General features: G+C 58.8%; 1 protein-coding gene across 3 annotated transcripts in view; it reads right to left on the reverse strand.

Annotated features, from left to right (window-relative positions):
* The window catches only part of RBFOX3 (RNA binding fox-1 homolog 3), a 448,365-nt gene that overhangs the window by 308,419 nt on the left and 124,909 nt on the right, over positions 1 to 15,037 (reverse strand). For all 3 annotated transcript variants that reach the window (XM_019818344.3, XM_023244208.2, XM_023244207.2), the window contains exon 2: positions 4,655 to 4,814. The gene's annotated coding sequence lies outside the window, so the exon portion shown is untranslated. The remainder of the gene's footprint in view (positions 1 to 4,654; positions 4,815 to 15,037) is intronic.

The raw sequence follows: 15,037 nt of genomic DNA on the forward strand, positions 1-15,037 counted from the left end.
GGAAACACCACGGCACCGTTCAGGTGGCATTACCAGCTCCACCAGCAGCACCAGGACCTCCTCATGCGTGGCAGGAATGTACCAACTCCAAGTGTCAGAAAAACATCCCATTAGCTTCTGGCGTAACTAGATAAAGCCATGCTCTCCCTCTCCCCACCACGGGGGAGATATTTGCCTCGATGCTCTAGAAAGCTCTGTGTGCATTAATATTGCTGATGCGGGCAGCCTCTGCTTCTGCTTGGCCCCCCGAGGATGCCATGTGATGGATTCCAGTTTAACAGCTTTTAAAAACAAGCAGACAAGAGACGGGGCGTGATGGATGGCACAGGAAGCGCGCCCATTCGGGGATGATTTATGGGAAGTTGCATGTTGCAGCTCCGGGGTCCGTCCCCAAGGCGGGGGGGGGGGCGGCCGGGGTAGACAGACGGGTTCTCGTGCTGAAGGGGGCAACGCCCGACGTGCACCAGCTGCACAGTTATGACACGTTTGCCCTCTGCCCCAACACGAGCGCAGCAGCCCCTGCTCTCGGGCACATGCGCCCCCTCGTGTGGCCGTGTTTAAAGGAGTCGAAGCGGTACCTCTGGCCGGGCCAAAGCCTTTCTTCTTGAGCAGGAAGCGTGAGCTCTGGCTGGACCGTCTCCTCCCCTGCAGGTTTCAGGGGCAGCCTCTGAAGGGCCAGAGGTCAGGGCAGAGGGCCTTATCGTGTCCTCTCGGCTTCCAGAACAAGCCCCGCCCCCCCACCCCGGTCCAAAAGCATCTGGAGGAGGAGGAGCCTGACACACAGACGGAGGCCGGGTGGTTGTGGTTCCGAAGGATTCAGAGAACGGCAAGGGGGAGGGGAGAGGGCCGGACACAAGAGCCAAGATGCCCACCGTGAGTTTCGCCAGGTCACTGGTAAGCGGGCTCCCTCCCCAGTGACCTGAAGCACCGATCTGCCCCAGGCCTCCACCACTGCACGCAAGAAACGAATCTCATTTTGTAGCAGGTTAATTTCCACCCATGTTTTCAATAGGGACTCAGCATTTATTACACAGTAAAACCCAAACTGAATCCACATCGGAAGGATGAGCCTTAAAATGGGATCTAATCCATGGGACGCTTTCCAAGGCAGAAGAGGTGTCCCCTCCCCGCACGCAAGGACGCCCCTGCAGTGATGGGGAGCTGCGTGCACTAAATGGCCCCGCAGCCCCAGGGGATGGACCAGCCCCACGCGATGCAGCACGGGCTCCTTCGGGTTCACGCCTGCACTGACCTTGCCCATGACTGACCCCGGCGACCACCGTGGAAGGCGTGCGGGAGCGCCTCACACCCTCTCCCCCTCACTGGCTTCCCCCAAACCTCCATCCCCCAGCTGGCTCTCCTCCTGCCAGCGGAGGCCGGGGCACGCTCCACCGGGCGTCATGAAATCACGGACGGGGGGCCTCTGAGAGGGGGAGGGATCGGGATGCCTGCTGCCTCTCCCGATTTTCCTTCCAGACATCAGAGCTCGGCGCACTGGGGGCCCGGGGGTGGGCCTGGCTCCCTCCGGAGGGCCTGTCTGGGTCCCCTCGAGAACAGCGGCTGGCACGCCAGACCACCGCTCCGTGGGCCTGGCCTCTCCCTTCGGAGACCCACCAGTCGCCTGAAGTGGACTAAAAGGCAGAACACAGCCCAGCTTCCTCTGCAGGCTTCAAACTGCTCGGCACAACAGGGACACGCGAGTCTCCCCTGGTGCTTTCTTTCCCCTTGACCCACCCCCCGCCTCCCCCCGGGGAGGAAGGAGACTCCAAAGCACATCGCCCATTTCACGATGTCAGAGTGTGCCTTGGCATCAACGAGGGGAGACGCAGCTCCAGGCCCAAAGGGACTTGCACAGGCCCCACTGAGCCCCGAGTTTCCCAGACCTGCCAGCCGGGACCGGCCAGTCTGGTGCATTTGGCTTTGACACCCCCAAGAATTTACCTTTTCACCCAAAGCTGGGCCCTGCAATCACCTTCAAGGAAAAGCATCTTCTCAGGGTCACCTGCCCACAGGAGGTCTGCACTCTACTGCTCTTTCCCTGGGGCAGTACCACGGGCACTTGCTTAGACCCAGGATCCTGAGATTTAGGGGACGGTGCATGACCCCAGGGTGGCTTGGCCCGCAATGAGGTCAGCCCCAAGCTGTGCGTCCACTATGGGTGGTTTTATGGTAGCACTGAGGGGACCCCCAATCCCGAAGGATTCCGAAGGTCCATGGGATCGAGACTTTTGGAACGGTCCCATGGCCTGGCTCCCCTGCCCAGCACAGCTGCAGTATATGACTTCCCTTCGCAGGCTTTCTAAGGGGTCCCCGAAGGTCTAGCAGTGATGTGACAGAATCATTTCCGTGCAGAAAGGTGGTTGTTGAAAATTCTCATCTCAAACACATCCCCAGACCCACCCTTCACATCCTGGGTCCGTGGCATAGCCCCCCCCCCCCCCGGGACAAGCAGGAACCTCCTTATGGTGGCCTTGCTTCTGCCCTGACCTCCTTCCCCATCCACTCCCCACACAGAAGGCAATGTCATCTGCACACAACTCGAGTCTGCTGATTCAACCCCTTGCTCAGAGGCCTTCAGTGGCTCCTGCCATCTTTTATTTTCAAATTTCTTACTGTTTAACTTATTTTTGAAACAGAGAGAGAGAGATACAGACAGAGCATGAGCAGGGGAGGAGCAGAGAGAGAGGGAGACACAGAATCTGAAGCAGGCTCTAGGCCCTGAGCTGTCAGCACAGAGCCCGACGCGGGGCTCCCACTCACGAACTGCAAGATCATGACCTGAGCCGAAGTCGGACAGCGGTTCCTACCATCTTTAAGACTAAACCCCAAGTCCTCACCCCTGGCCTAAAAGTTTCTGCAGGTAGGCCCTACACCGTCTGCCCTATCTCCTCCCACCCCGCTCCCCGCTGGACCCCGGCAGACCAACTTTCTTGCTACTTCTCCAACATGCCTCAGGGCCTTTGCACTTGCCAGGCCCTCTGTCTGAACTGCTCTTCCCAGGGCTCGGCTGGTTCCCTCCCTCACCCCCATCAGCCTCCAGGGCCTGCCCGGACTGCCCTATGAGAACAGCAGCCTCTACCATCCTCGATTGCCTCTGACCACCCTTCTTCACAGCCTTATCGCTACCTGATGTGAGATGTGCAACTCGTCCCCAGCGGAGGACACACGGCAAGGACTTGGCTTTGTCGCCACCAAGCTGCAGCCTCCACAACAGAGTCAGCGAGTATGGTTCAATGACAGCACACGGACCAGTCGGTACACGATCAACCCTAGGCAAAAGAGGGCCCCCAGACACCCCGAGGCAGAGGGGAGAGCCCATTTGGATCGTGGGAAGAAAGGCAGCAGTGCGGACCTGGCAAGGCTCCTGTACCTTATGCAGAAGCTGATGGCGTGCACGCGAAACGGGTACTGGAGACACCAGCCTGTGTCCTCGGCTCTTTGCCCAGAATTCCTATGGGCATCGTTTGCTCCGCCCAGAAAAGGGTCAGCACAGAGGCGGACTGCCATGCAGGGCCCAAGTCCCTCCTGCCCGGCCTTGGATGAGCCCCACCCTCCAGTTGTATGCAGTTTCTTAGTGGGGACCGGGCTGCACTGATCTTCGTGGTGATGTAATAACGTGCCTGGTTTTTGTCCCTGGTTCCTGGGAGGTAACCTCTAAAACCTTTGGAACTCCCGAGGGATGGGAATGTCCTCTGTTATGCCCACACCCGACTTCACGCTGACTGGGTGACTCTTGAGTCCTTAGGCAGAGGGACCCTGATTGGAGAGCTGGAGCTTTCACTTCCCCGCTCAGGGGAGAGAGGGACAGGGGACAGAGTCCAGTCTTGGGGCCAATGACATAATAGGACTCCGGTAAAACTCTGGACACTCCCAGCTCAGGCAGCTTTGTGAGGGGAGAGCACGTGGATGTGCCGGGAGGGTGAGCTGTCCTGACCCTGCAGGGTGAGGGCAGACTTCGTCCCATCTACGGGTGTCCCTTATTACGGAAACGCAACCGTGAGTGTGGCTCTTAAGTTCTGAGAGTCAGTCTAGCAGATTAGCAGTCTAGCAGTCTAGCAGATTATCAACACGGAGGGTCACGGGAATTTGTAGCTGGTCCATCAGAAGTGCAAGTGGCCCCCAAGACTTGTGGCTGGCGTCTGAGGTGGGACAGGCCCGGAGCCTGCGGGGCGGTCTTTCGCTAACCCGCTAACCCGCTAACCCTGGGGTCATGGGGTGAGCTCCTGGTACAGCTGAAGTGTCATGGAGCAATCGTCCGGTCCCCTCGGGAGCCAGGTGGGGACACCAGAGCCGCTGGCCGGGCTGCAGGGAAATCTGGGCAGGGGAAGGTCAGACCCGACCTCGGCCTCCACAGCAGTCTGCGCTGAACCCAGACGGTAGACGCTGCGCCCCGCCCACCTTCCTTCCTGGGATGATAACTCTGCCGCCAGGCTGACACGTTTCAGGTCACAGATAGCAGGCACTCCTTACCAACCCAAGCCAGCACATTCCTGGGCATCTGCCCCAATGCTCCCCATCCCGACCCTGAGGCCACGAAAGACGAGCAAGCAGAAAAGTCCCCAGCCGGCAATCCCCTCGGGTCAATAAGATGTTTCTCAATCACAAGTGCAACCTCCTCCCTGAAGGATCGGTGTGGTGGCCGGCGGCGCCTTACCTGGTAGTGGTGGGTGAGGTCTGTTTGGCTGCAGCAGGGAGGTGACCCCCTCCCTGTGGGATTCTTTCTGGAACGTTCTGGGGTGGAAGGCTGCTGGGAAATACGGGCGGGCGGCGTATCGGCAGGAAAAGTTTCAGGTTCTCAGAGACAGATTCTCAACCTGAAGGAAAAGAAAAGGAAAAGATTTAAATGCCTTTGAAGCAAACATCTTCTTTTTGACATCAAAGGAGCACGGGTGTTAGCAAACAAGAGAAGAGGGGGTGCCACACGGCAACTGAGGCAACGGGTGGCTGCCTGAGGTCACACCCCAGGGGAACGCGAGGGGAACCTGTCTGAAGACAAAGCGTTGGGACCCTATCGCCAAAGGGCAGCTGGGCTGCCCCTGCTGCTCCATCAGCCCTCCCGCTGCGATGCCCCCTAAATGATATCTGGCCCCCCTCCCCCCCTCGCCCCCCAATGCTGACCCCACCCCGTCCGGTCTCGCCCGTTCCATCACTTCGTGCCTCACCCACTGCAAAGTCCAGGGCCCATCACTGCTATCGTTCCTGAAACTCCCTTGTCCCTCTCTTTTTGAAAGGTGGTGCCACTCTCCAACCGTGTCCTTTGTCATTGGGAGGAAACACCCAGAGCTGCTACAGTGACCTACAAGCCAGGCGACGCCAGGTTTGGGGACCCTGACGCTTACATGATTCGGCGGCGGGGGGTGGGTGGCGGGGGCGGGGGGAGGGCTGTCTCAGGTGACAAAGCCAAAAATAACGCTGCAGGGTCTCGCTGGGGCCATGGGTGCACAGCTTCCAGGTGAATTCCGCTCTGCCCACGGGACCCTCGCAGCGCCTGCACCTCCTGCAGTCCCAGGCCTCCTGGCTGCCCCGCGCACGAGAGCGCCTCCCCCTGCACCACGCCTGTGCACCTACATAACTGCGTAACTGCGTGGATCGCCCCTCCCGGCCTGGGGATGTGTGGTAAGGTGGCCAGCCCCAAGCAGCACACCCTATCAAAACTGACGGCCATCCCCTTGGCATTCCCTCCTCCTTCGCCCCCCGAGTTTCCCCCAGGACTTCACAGCTGCCACCCCACAGATGCACCACCCTGAAATGCAAGCACCCCGAGGGCGAGCACTTGGGACCCCAGTGCCTGGGATGTGCCTGGCACCCGGTCGGAGCTCACTCGGTATTTGTCAGGGGGATGGATGAATGAATGAATGAATGAACGAACGAACGAATGAACGAACGAACGAACCCCCCCCCCCCCTTATTCTCCTCCACGCACACGTTCAGGCTTCTGTACAAGAGTGACCACTGTCTCCCTGGAGCCCGAATTCCCAGGAAACACAAGGGGGCTGGTGGCTGCTGTTTCGGATGGGGGGGGGGCACCTGGGCCTCAAAAGTCCTTTCCTGGCTTAATTCACTCAACCCTGTGTGCGTGCCATCAGCAGGCAAGACAGAAACACCGCTGGGGACATCCTCTCTGGCCAGCCCCGAGGGACCGGCTCTGGGGCAGAGTCCTGAGTCAGGCCGGCCAGGAGGGGCTCCCCCCAGCCCGCCTCAGTGGAGAGACTCCCACCGGCATGTCCCCAGAAACCCCACGACGGAGCTTTAAGAAAGGAAAGACTACCAGTTTGTTTCTCTTCCTAAAGTCCAGTCACTTAAAAGGAGAACCACCCACATCCCCAACGGCAGGGCCAAGCTTCCAGAGTGATGCCCAGGCACCACGTGGCTTTGCAGTGACCGCCCAGGCCACGCACGGCACCGGGAGCTGGGCATCGGAGGGAACGGAACACAGCCCCGAGCTCTGTGAGGCCACTTTTCAGTGGGAAAAGCCAAGTGTGTGATCTGTTGTTCTAGGTCAGTGCTAAATGCAGTGACAGAGACGGCTGGGGGCAGGGCCCAGGTAAAAGGAGCCAGGTGGACGCAGAGGGCCCCAGGTACAGGAGGCTCCAGGTGGTGACCCAAGCTGGTGGGGCGGAGAAGGCAGGTAGGCAGGCTTGTCTTAGAACCAAATGCTTGATTCTCAGCAGCGGGCACAAAAGGCGAGGGCTGGAGTTCATTCTGCACCAGACCCCCTGGAACGGGAGCAAGGTGGAGACGTGGACAGTGCCCCTGGCAGGTAAACCCAAGACGGAAAGGTGGAAAGGTGACAAGGGACAGGGAGCAAAGACGGGAAGGGGAGAGGGGCAGTAGAGGAATCCAGAGAGACCCCAAACCCCTCTGGCCCCACACTGATTGCTACGTACAATTCCTGAAATCCGGGCCACCTTCTCCAGGGTGATGCCTCACCCCCCATCCCCCACTCGCATGCTGAGCTGTGCACCCCGTACCCAGACTCTGCACGCCCACCTCGGGAGCCCCGCAGGCCCAGAGAGAAGAGGTTACTTCATGTTGCTGGGCTGTGTGCTTGCTAAGACGGGGGAGCATGGGCTGTGGGCTCACGGAGACTGGACAGGGGTAGGGACGAATAGCCCAGTGAGCAGCCCTACCTCGGCCAGGCCTTGGCCTCATCATTGGTACAGTTGCCCTTTGTTTCCTTTTCCCTTTTTTTTTTTTTAATGTTTATTTTTGAGAGAGAGAGAGTGTGTGAGCAGGGGAGGGGCAGAGAGAGAGGGAGACACAGAATCCAAAGCAGGCTCCAGGCTGAGCCGTCAGCACAGAACCCGATACGGGGCTCGAACCCACAAACCCCGAGATCATGACCTGAGCCGAGGCCGGACGCTCAACCAGCTGAGCCACCCAGGCGCCCCACTTTGCTTTCTTAAATGGGCCACCGTTTAACAGCTTGTCCCTGATGGCCACTGCATGTTCTCCCCACTCCGCAGGAGACACCATCCGTTGCCCATGGTGCAGACGCTGGGGCCCCGGCCCCCGGATTTTCAGGGACACAGGACCCACCCCAGTGCGGTGCCCCAGCTCCCCAGCTGCCAGGGAGAGGGACTGGCCCCACCTCCTTCTTCACAGAACAGATGAAGGTAAGAGACAAAAGGCCAGGCAAGTAAGTTGCCATGAGGTCCCCCAAGGCCCCAAGGCCAGCTCCGGGAAAAGGGAGAAGGAAGGGAGATGAGAAGGCCCGTGGGGCTCACAGCGCATGGCGGCTCTGGCCTGTCCAGCTGAAGCCCAGGGTCAAGGCCACAGCCTGTTGTCCCAAACCCAGCAGGGGAGAGAGCTGCGTCTTCCCCCTCCTCGGAACCACATTCACTGTGCCCCACCGCATGCCAAACACGGTGCCAGGTACCCGCGGCTCTAACCTCTGCCAGAGTGTAGCCTGGGGGCCAGAGGCAGGCAGGGAGCCTCCAACTGCTGACCATCAACGTCAATGTCCTTGTGCCTCGTGCTGTAGGGGGTGGGGGACTCTGAGGCCCCCGACAGCCCAGAACCCCAGGGTCGGGACTCTTCCCCATCCTCTCGACCGGCTTCTTCAGGATTCAATCCCCTTGCTTTAGCTGGGGAAGCCCTCAAAATTCCTTTGGGGGTGGACAGAGACTTAAGTTTCCCCAGAAGGCTGGACACAGGTGGTGGGGGCCCCAGAAGGATATGACACCGGAGAAGGGCCTGGAGCTGGAAAATACCAGGCGTGGTCCTACCAAGGGCAAGGGCAAGGGCAGGGGCAGGGAGCTGGCTGGGAAGGCGCAGTCTCAGGGAAGGTCTGTCCAAGCCATTCCCACCCCTTCCCCCACCTCTGCCGCCAATTAAAGTCTCCTGGGCGTCCTGCCAGGCTCCCAGCTCTGCTCCCAAGGGGGCAGGAGGCTGGGGCTGCCTTTGGTGCCCTGGCCCCAAATGGCCTCCTATTGGGATTCTTGCCGTTAGGGAGAGAAGATGGAAAAATAAACACTGGCACTTCTGAAAAAGTATCTTCTGCAAAAATAAGCCAACACGCAAATAGGCAGTGGCCCCCGCAGGGGTTCCTGCTGGAAGAGACTGTGGATGATAAGGTCCTCTGGCCACCCTGCAGACGCCAGTCCTATGAGTACTGGGCAGTCGGCCCTTCCATTCCTCTCTGAGGGCCCTGTCCTCTGCACACTGCAGGGCTGGACTGTGTCGGTCCAGAAGGGATGGGGAGGGAAGGGGGGGAGGGACCGAAGGGAGAGGGAGAACCTGGCCAAATCATCATCACCACCATCATCCTCCTCACTCACCAACATCATCACCATCATCACCATCATGGTCTAGACTAAACGTGGTCCCATGAGGACAGACGTTGGTTGGTCTTTCTCACCACCGTGCCTACCCGGCACGGTGCTGACACTGAGCAGGTGCTTGCGAAACGAACAACGAAAGGAAGGAGGAGCCACATCTATGTGAACCGTGTGCAACGGGCGAACCTTTTCTGTAAAATTCCCAAACCGACAAGCGGAAGTAACCACCATCCCTTCGGGTGAGTCAGCAGGATGGTCTCTGATACCCAGAGGTGGGGGTGAGTGGCGATGCCTTCTCTCTCTGCGTGTGAACAGCTGAGCCCACGAGAGACCCCTCACACTTACCGCTTCCCATGCGGAGAGGGGCCCAGCAGGAAAGCATCCCTTCTGGCTTGTTTCCCCCATCTCCGAAGAGAGAGACTCACCTGCACTTGGGGACCTACGGGCAGGCTGGGGACGGCAACAGTCCTTTCCAATCAGGATCATCTGGGGAAGTGGCTTTACGTATGGGATTCAAGATGAGGAACACAGGCGTGTCACTGCCCCTCATTTGACGTCCCCTCCCTGGGCCTGCTGCTGGCCCACGGGCCACGTCTGGGCAGACGAGGCCCTGCAAGTTCAGGACGTGAACTCAGAGCCATTTCTCACCTGCTTGGGGACAAGGCACAGACCACCCGGCTCTCGGACACAGCCCGCAACTTCCCCGGGAGGCTCTAGGGCCCCGGGGCGGGCAGCAAGTTCTCCTCCGGCCCCACCACGTACACGCTGTGTGACGGGGGACCAGCTGAACGTCCCCGATCCTTTCCTCTGCAGACTCGCGTGAACAGCCTCCTACGTCCGAGCCCGCACGCGCTGTTCTATCTGCTGTAATAAAGACACCAATCGCCCCAGACACGCACCTACATTCTTGTTCCCCGTCCCAGAGAGACTCAGGAAAGGGCAGCTGCGAATCCCAGGGGACTCAGCTTGCCCGCCTCAGAACGGGGCCTTTCTCCCCAAAACCACACCTTTGCTGGCTCATTTCATTGCCGACCAGTTCCGCCTGGCGGGAAGTAAAGGAAATCGGGAGGAACCGCGAGGATTTGCCAGAGAAACAGCAAACAGGTTGGTGGCTTGGTGGTTCCCAGAGGCAGGGGCGGGGCTGGCCAACAGGGGCCCGCTTCCCACCGCCAGGTGAATCCCGCACAGCGCTGCAACCCTGCTCCACAACGCGGTGTCATGTTCGTGAAGGTCGCCGAGAGAGGAGACCTCAAAACTCTCCATCACGAGAAGACAGGCGTGTGAATGTGTGAGGGGATGGGTGTGGCGCCCACGTCGCAATCTGTACGTACAACCAATCACCAAGCTGCGCACCTTAAACTCATGCAAAGTTACACATCAGCTGCACTTTGATAAAACGTGGCAAGTTCAAAGTAACGACAAAGGATTTGGTGTTCGTTTAAAACAAAACAAAACAAAACAAACACCAAAACATCCAGACCCAGCAGAGCCACCTGACCCACCGACCACGCCGTTCAGTAGGGCACGGAGCCCTCACCACGCCCTGGGCACTGCAGCCGGCAGGCCAGGCACTACGTCCTGCCCTCACTTCTCTCCGAAGCCATTACCCCTCGCCAAGCACGCGTGCCCCCTTCTCCCGGCTTCTGTCCCCGGTCCCTCCCTGGCACCGATCACGGGTGCTGGCACGTGCCCGTGCAATCTCTCACCTCCCCGACCCCCCTCGGTCTCCGCTTCTCCCAGACACAAGCCAACAACCAAGCTCCGAGCTTAGCACAAGACTCCCGCTAAGAAAGCAGAATTTGCTGTGTCTTTAGCGGGGAGAACACCACATGGCACTTTGTTCCCATAGTAAAGATTATAAGGGATACAGAATATTCGGAATAAATGAGGCTCCTCCCTCCATTTTCAAGCCAGAAAGCAGCTTCGTGCCTGACTCCCCTCATGGCTTGGGAAATCCTGTCTCCGGCCAAAAATAACAATCATCATCATCATCATCATCTGGGTTTTATTATTCTGGCGTCTGTGACAATTTTACGTGGCTACACTTCTTCTCCTTCTTCTTTTTAACACCAGTGTGTTTTAATAATAACAGTGCACCTTTAGGTATTGCTGAAATGCTACATTATTCAACATCTCCAACGGGAATGAGGAGGCCCTTATGTAACTCATGTGTCCTCCGGCTCTGTGTTTAAAGCTTGTGAAATGGAGGGGTGTAATTCGGGAAGCAATTTTCCCCAAGGTCGGGGAAAGCAGGAAAGGCTGGGGGCTGTGTGACCCGAGTGACAGCAGGGCTGACACTGGGGGCCCAGAACCCCTGACATGAGGCCAGGCCCCAGACCAGAAGTGTCCCCAAAATGCGACAGAACTCCAGCCCAGCTGCACGGCTGGGTTGTGCAAAAATTGTCGATGACAAGAAGCGGCCCAGGGCACGGTCCAAAGTGTTCTTAGGCGCTCCTGTGCGTTTTCCCTGCCTCCCTCACCGAATCAGCCTGGGTGCCTGTGTCCAGGAATCAATGATCGAGCCAGAGACACCTGCTTCAGACACCCAGGGAACTTTAAGGCGGCCGGTTCCTGCGGTCTGGCCCTTCCCCCAAAGCACCATTCCAGCGCTGAAAATCCACTGAGTCCCTCCTGTGATAGAAGCTGGGGACACAGATGAGAACAGCTCACGGGCCCATCCCCAAGGGGATGGCAATGCAGAGGGCGGCGTGACAAGAAATCCCAGCAGAGGTGGGATAAGGGCTCGTGCAGAGACCTCAAGCTCCACAGGGCAGATCTCCTGGGTGCAGCTGTAACAGGGCCTGGCACAAAATAGGTGCTCAGTAAACACGTCACAGATAAAGCATCAGTGACGGAGGCAAAGGGTATGTGGAAACCTTAGAGAGAGGCACCTCGCTCATCCCGAGTGGGTGTTCTTGCTTCCCGGACGAGGTGGCCCACCCCAGAGGGAGTCTTAAAGACTGAGGGGCGGATCTGGTGAGCTAGCAGGTAGGGAGCCACCAAGAGAGGCAGGGAGATGTTTTCCGGGTCCGGGACTGGACGAATGAGAAGATGAGACCAGCCGTGTAAGTCAGAATCCAGATCATGAAGCACCTTGAACACCAAGCCAAGGACTTTCAACGGCCACTTGAAGAATTTTAAGCAGGAAACTATGCAGATTTGTGTCTTAAGCAGCTCTCTCTGGTGCCTGTGTGGACGGGGTAGAAGGCGTAAAAACCAAGGCAGGAGTCTCAATCTGGAGCCTACCGCTGGTGAGCAAATGAGAAACGGAGACTCACATAAGGCGGATGGAGACCAGCGAGGGTGACGGGAAAGACTCGGGGGGCTTCAGCTGGGCTGATGATGGAGTTTGTTATATGGTTACGTGCAGACCCCGAGTTATTCTGGACAGCTCGGCATATATTAACAATTACATAATATGATTTCCCAAGTCTTGTGGGGTTGGGTTCAGATTTGGATGTGTTGTGTTTGAAGGGTCCCTGGGACATCTGGTGGCGGGGGGGGGGGGGTGGTTGGCAGGTGGGTGCCAGGATGTAGGGCTTAGGAGACAGTCCACCTGCTTTGGGGATTGGGGCACCCGTCTCCAGGATGGCCCCTACGATCCTCACCTCCTGTCCTCTGGCGCAGTCCCCTCCTACCTTGTGCCGGGGGCTGGACACAGCAGCAGAAGTGACGGCCCCCCAGTTCTGAGATCATGCCATAAATGACATCGTCTGCTCTCATGCTGGCGGAAGCTGACCGGCACGTCGTGGGGACCCTTGAGCGGCCACATGGAGAGATCCATCCGCAGGGCAGGAACTGGGGCCTCACTCTGACAGCCAGCATGCTGACCAGAACCCCGTGAAAGACCCTGAGCTAAAGACCTTAGCTGCTGAGACTCCCAGGCTCCTGAACCCCCCAAAACTGTGGGCTAAGAGGTGACTGCTGTTTGAAGCCACTAAGGTTTGGTATCACCATTAGATCAACAGACACCTGACGCAGGGGTTACAACAAATATCGATGCAGACGGTGGCCAAACCCCAGGGCACGAACAGCAACACCCAGTGAGAGGACAGGCTGGGTGCAGAGGACAGGACAGGTGATGAGGGACACGCTGGGAGGCAGGGCTGGGGTAGGGGAGGCCTGTGCAGAGGAATAAGGGGCCCCACAGAGAAGGGAGACAGGCTGCGAAACACCACAGAAACCCCAGGAAGAGAAGGTATCCAGAGTTTCAAAAGTGTCCAGCAGGGACCAGATTTCTAAGGGACCCAGTGGTCCCCTGTCCCCCAAGGGAGCCCTTCTCGCCCGCTACGTCCTTGTAGGACCCCGCCCCCACCCCCCCAGCTCCTCTCAGCCTCAAGTGGAGATCACGTCCCCAGCGAGAGGCCTGACCCGACCGGACATCGTCCCCACCCGACGTCACTCTTCCCTTGTGGTACTTGCTGTAAACTGTAATTACATTTTTTTTTAAATGTTTATTTATTTTTGAAAGAGACAGAGCGCAGGAGAGGCAGAGGGGCAGAGAGAGAAGGAGACACAGAATCTGAAGCAGGCTCCAGGCTCCGAGCTGTCAGCACAGAGCCCGGCGTGGGGCTCGAACTCACGGAATGCAAGATCATGACCTGAACTGAAGTCAGCGGCTAACCGACTGAGCCACCCAGGTGCCCCTGTAATTACATTTTAATTTGCTCCTTTACTCAATCACGGCCTTTGAGGGCCGGATACCTGTTCTGTTCACCACCGTAGACCCAGCGCCCGCCATACAAGGTCCTCAAATATTTGCTGGATGAATGAAAAGTGAATGAATAAACGAATGGAAAGACCAAAACCCTGAGTCTCACCTAGTGGCCCAGGTTACCCGGTGGACACACCATCCCTTCCCACGGCCCCCTCCACGGCCCACAGCCTTGGCTGGGAAGGGAAGCAAAGCTGGGAGAGGGGAGGCAAGAGCAAAGACCCTGAGGGTGACCCAGACGGGCTCTTCCCACCCTTGTCAACAAACGTGGGGAGGCTGTGCCACGCCCCGTGCTGGGCTGGGGGAGACCGAGGGTGCATCTCACACGGGCCCTCGGGTTGAGAGTCTAGTGGGGAAGCAGGCAGCCGGATGGGGCTGTCCCAGGGGTGAGGCCTGGAGACTGATGTCCCCCTACCTTGTGCCCCTACCCAAGAGACCCCGGGCTCCCGCATGAGGGGACCACTCCCGCCAGACAGGCGGTGACAGGCCCCCTTTTGCTCCTCACCTGCAAAGCACTCGGGCCTGGCCAGGAGCGTGGGTGCACACTGCCATGATTTAAACACTAATTACAATACACTTCACTGGGCGCTGTGCAGGGCCGCACAGAGCGCTGTGGTCACAGGGAGGGTGGGAGCCGGCTGGGGTGTGACCAGCTTCGAGAAGAAGGAGCAGCAGAGTGGCAGTTTGAAGGGGGGGGCTCAGACCAACTGCCTGGCCAGCTGAGGGCAGGTGGCAAGAGAAAAGGTGGCCCCGGCCTGAAGGCGTCACAAGGCCAAGTGAGGAGTCAGTCCTGCCCTGCCGGCGGGCGGGGGGCAGGCGGATTCTCACAAAGACAGCCAGAGGGCAGGGTCTGGAACCCACCAGGGGTCACAGAGCTGGAGGGCGTGATCTTCACCAGCCGGACAGGAGGGCGCGGGGAAAGAACCTAGAGTGGACCCCATAAGCCTCCTCCGTCAGCCCTGGCTGTCTGTCCACAGAGCTTTGCGGTAGAGCACGTCCCCCAGAGTGAACCCCCACACGTGCTTCCCGGGTAACCTTGGCACAGCCCCGTGCCCAGGACGGGGTCTCAGCCCCTCCTCAGCACCTCCCATCCCCTTGCTTCCGCCTCTGTGGCACCTCTGCAGGCCAGGCACCCGGCTCACAGACACCCTCCTGGGTAGCACCAGGGAAAGGAAGTCACCACGGCCGAGGACAGGGACTTTCTAGTTGGTTCTCTCTGCTGGCACCGTGAGGCCTTAGGAAGCCACCTAGAAGGTGGTGGCGGGGCGGGGGGTGGGGGGGAGGAGAAGTGCAGAGAAGAGGGGGCGGGGCACAGGGTGGGCGAGGGGCGGGCTCCCCAGCCGCCTGGGCCGGGCAGATAGCACAGCGGCCGCACTCAGAAGCTCGTTCGCACTGATCTCCCAGCCGCCAGGTATCTTCGCACGGGAAACGCGGCATCCGGTAATAGGATTTTGATGCTGAACGGCCCAAGTCTTCTCCGAGACTGACTTTACGTCACGAATGTAGGGAATCGCGACCTTAACAGGATTCTAACTTTTAGGCA

Source organism: Felis catus, chromosome E1 (genome assembly GCF_018350175.1).
Source record: "Felis catus isolate Fca126 chromosome E1, F.catus_Fca126_mat1.0, whole genome shotgun sequence".
Classification (NCBI taxonomy): domain Eukaryota; kingdom Metazoa; phylum Chordata; class Mammalia; order Carnivora; family Felidae; genus Felis; species Felis catus.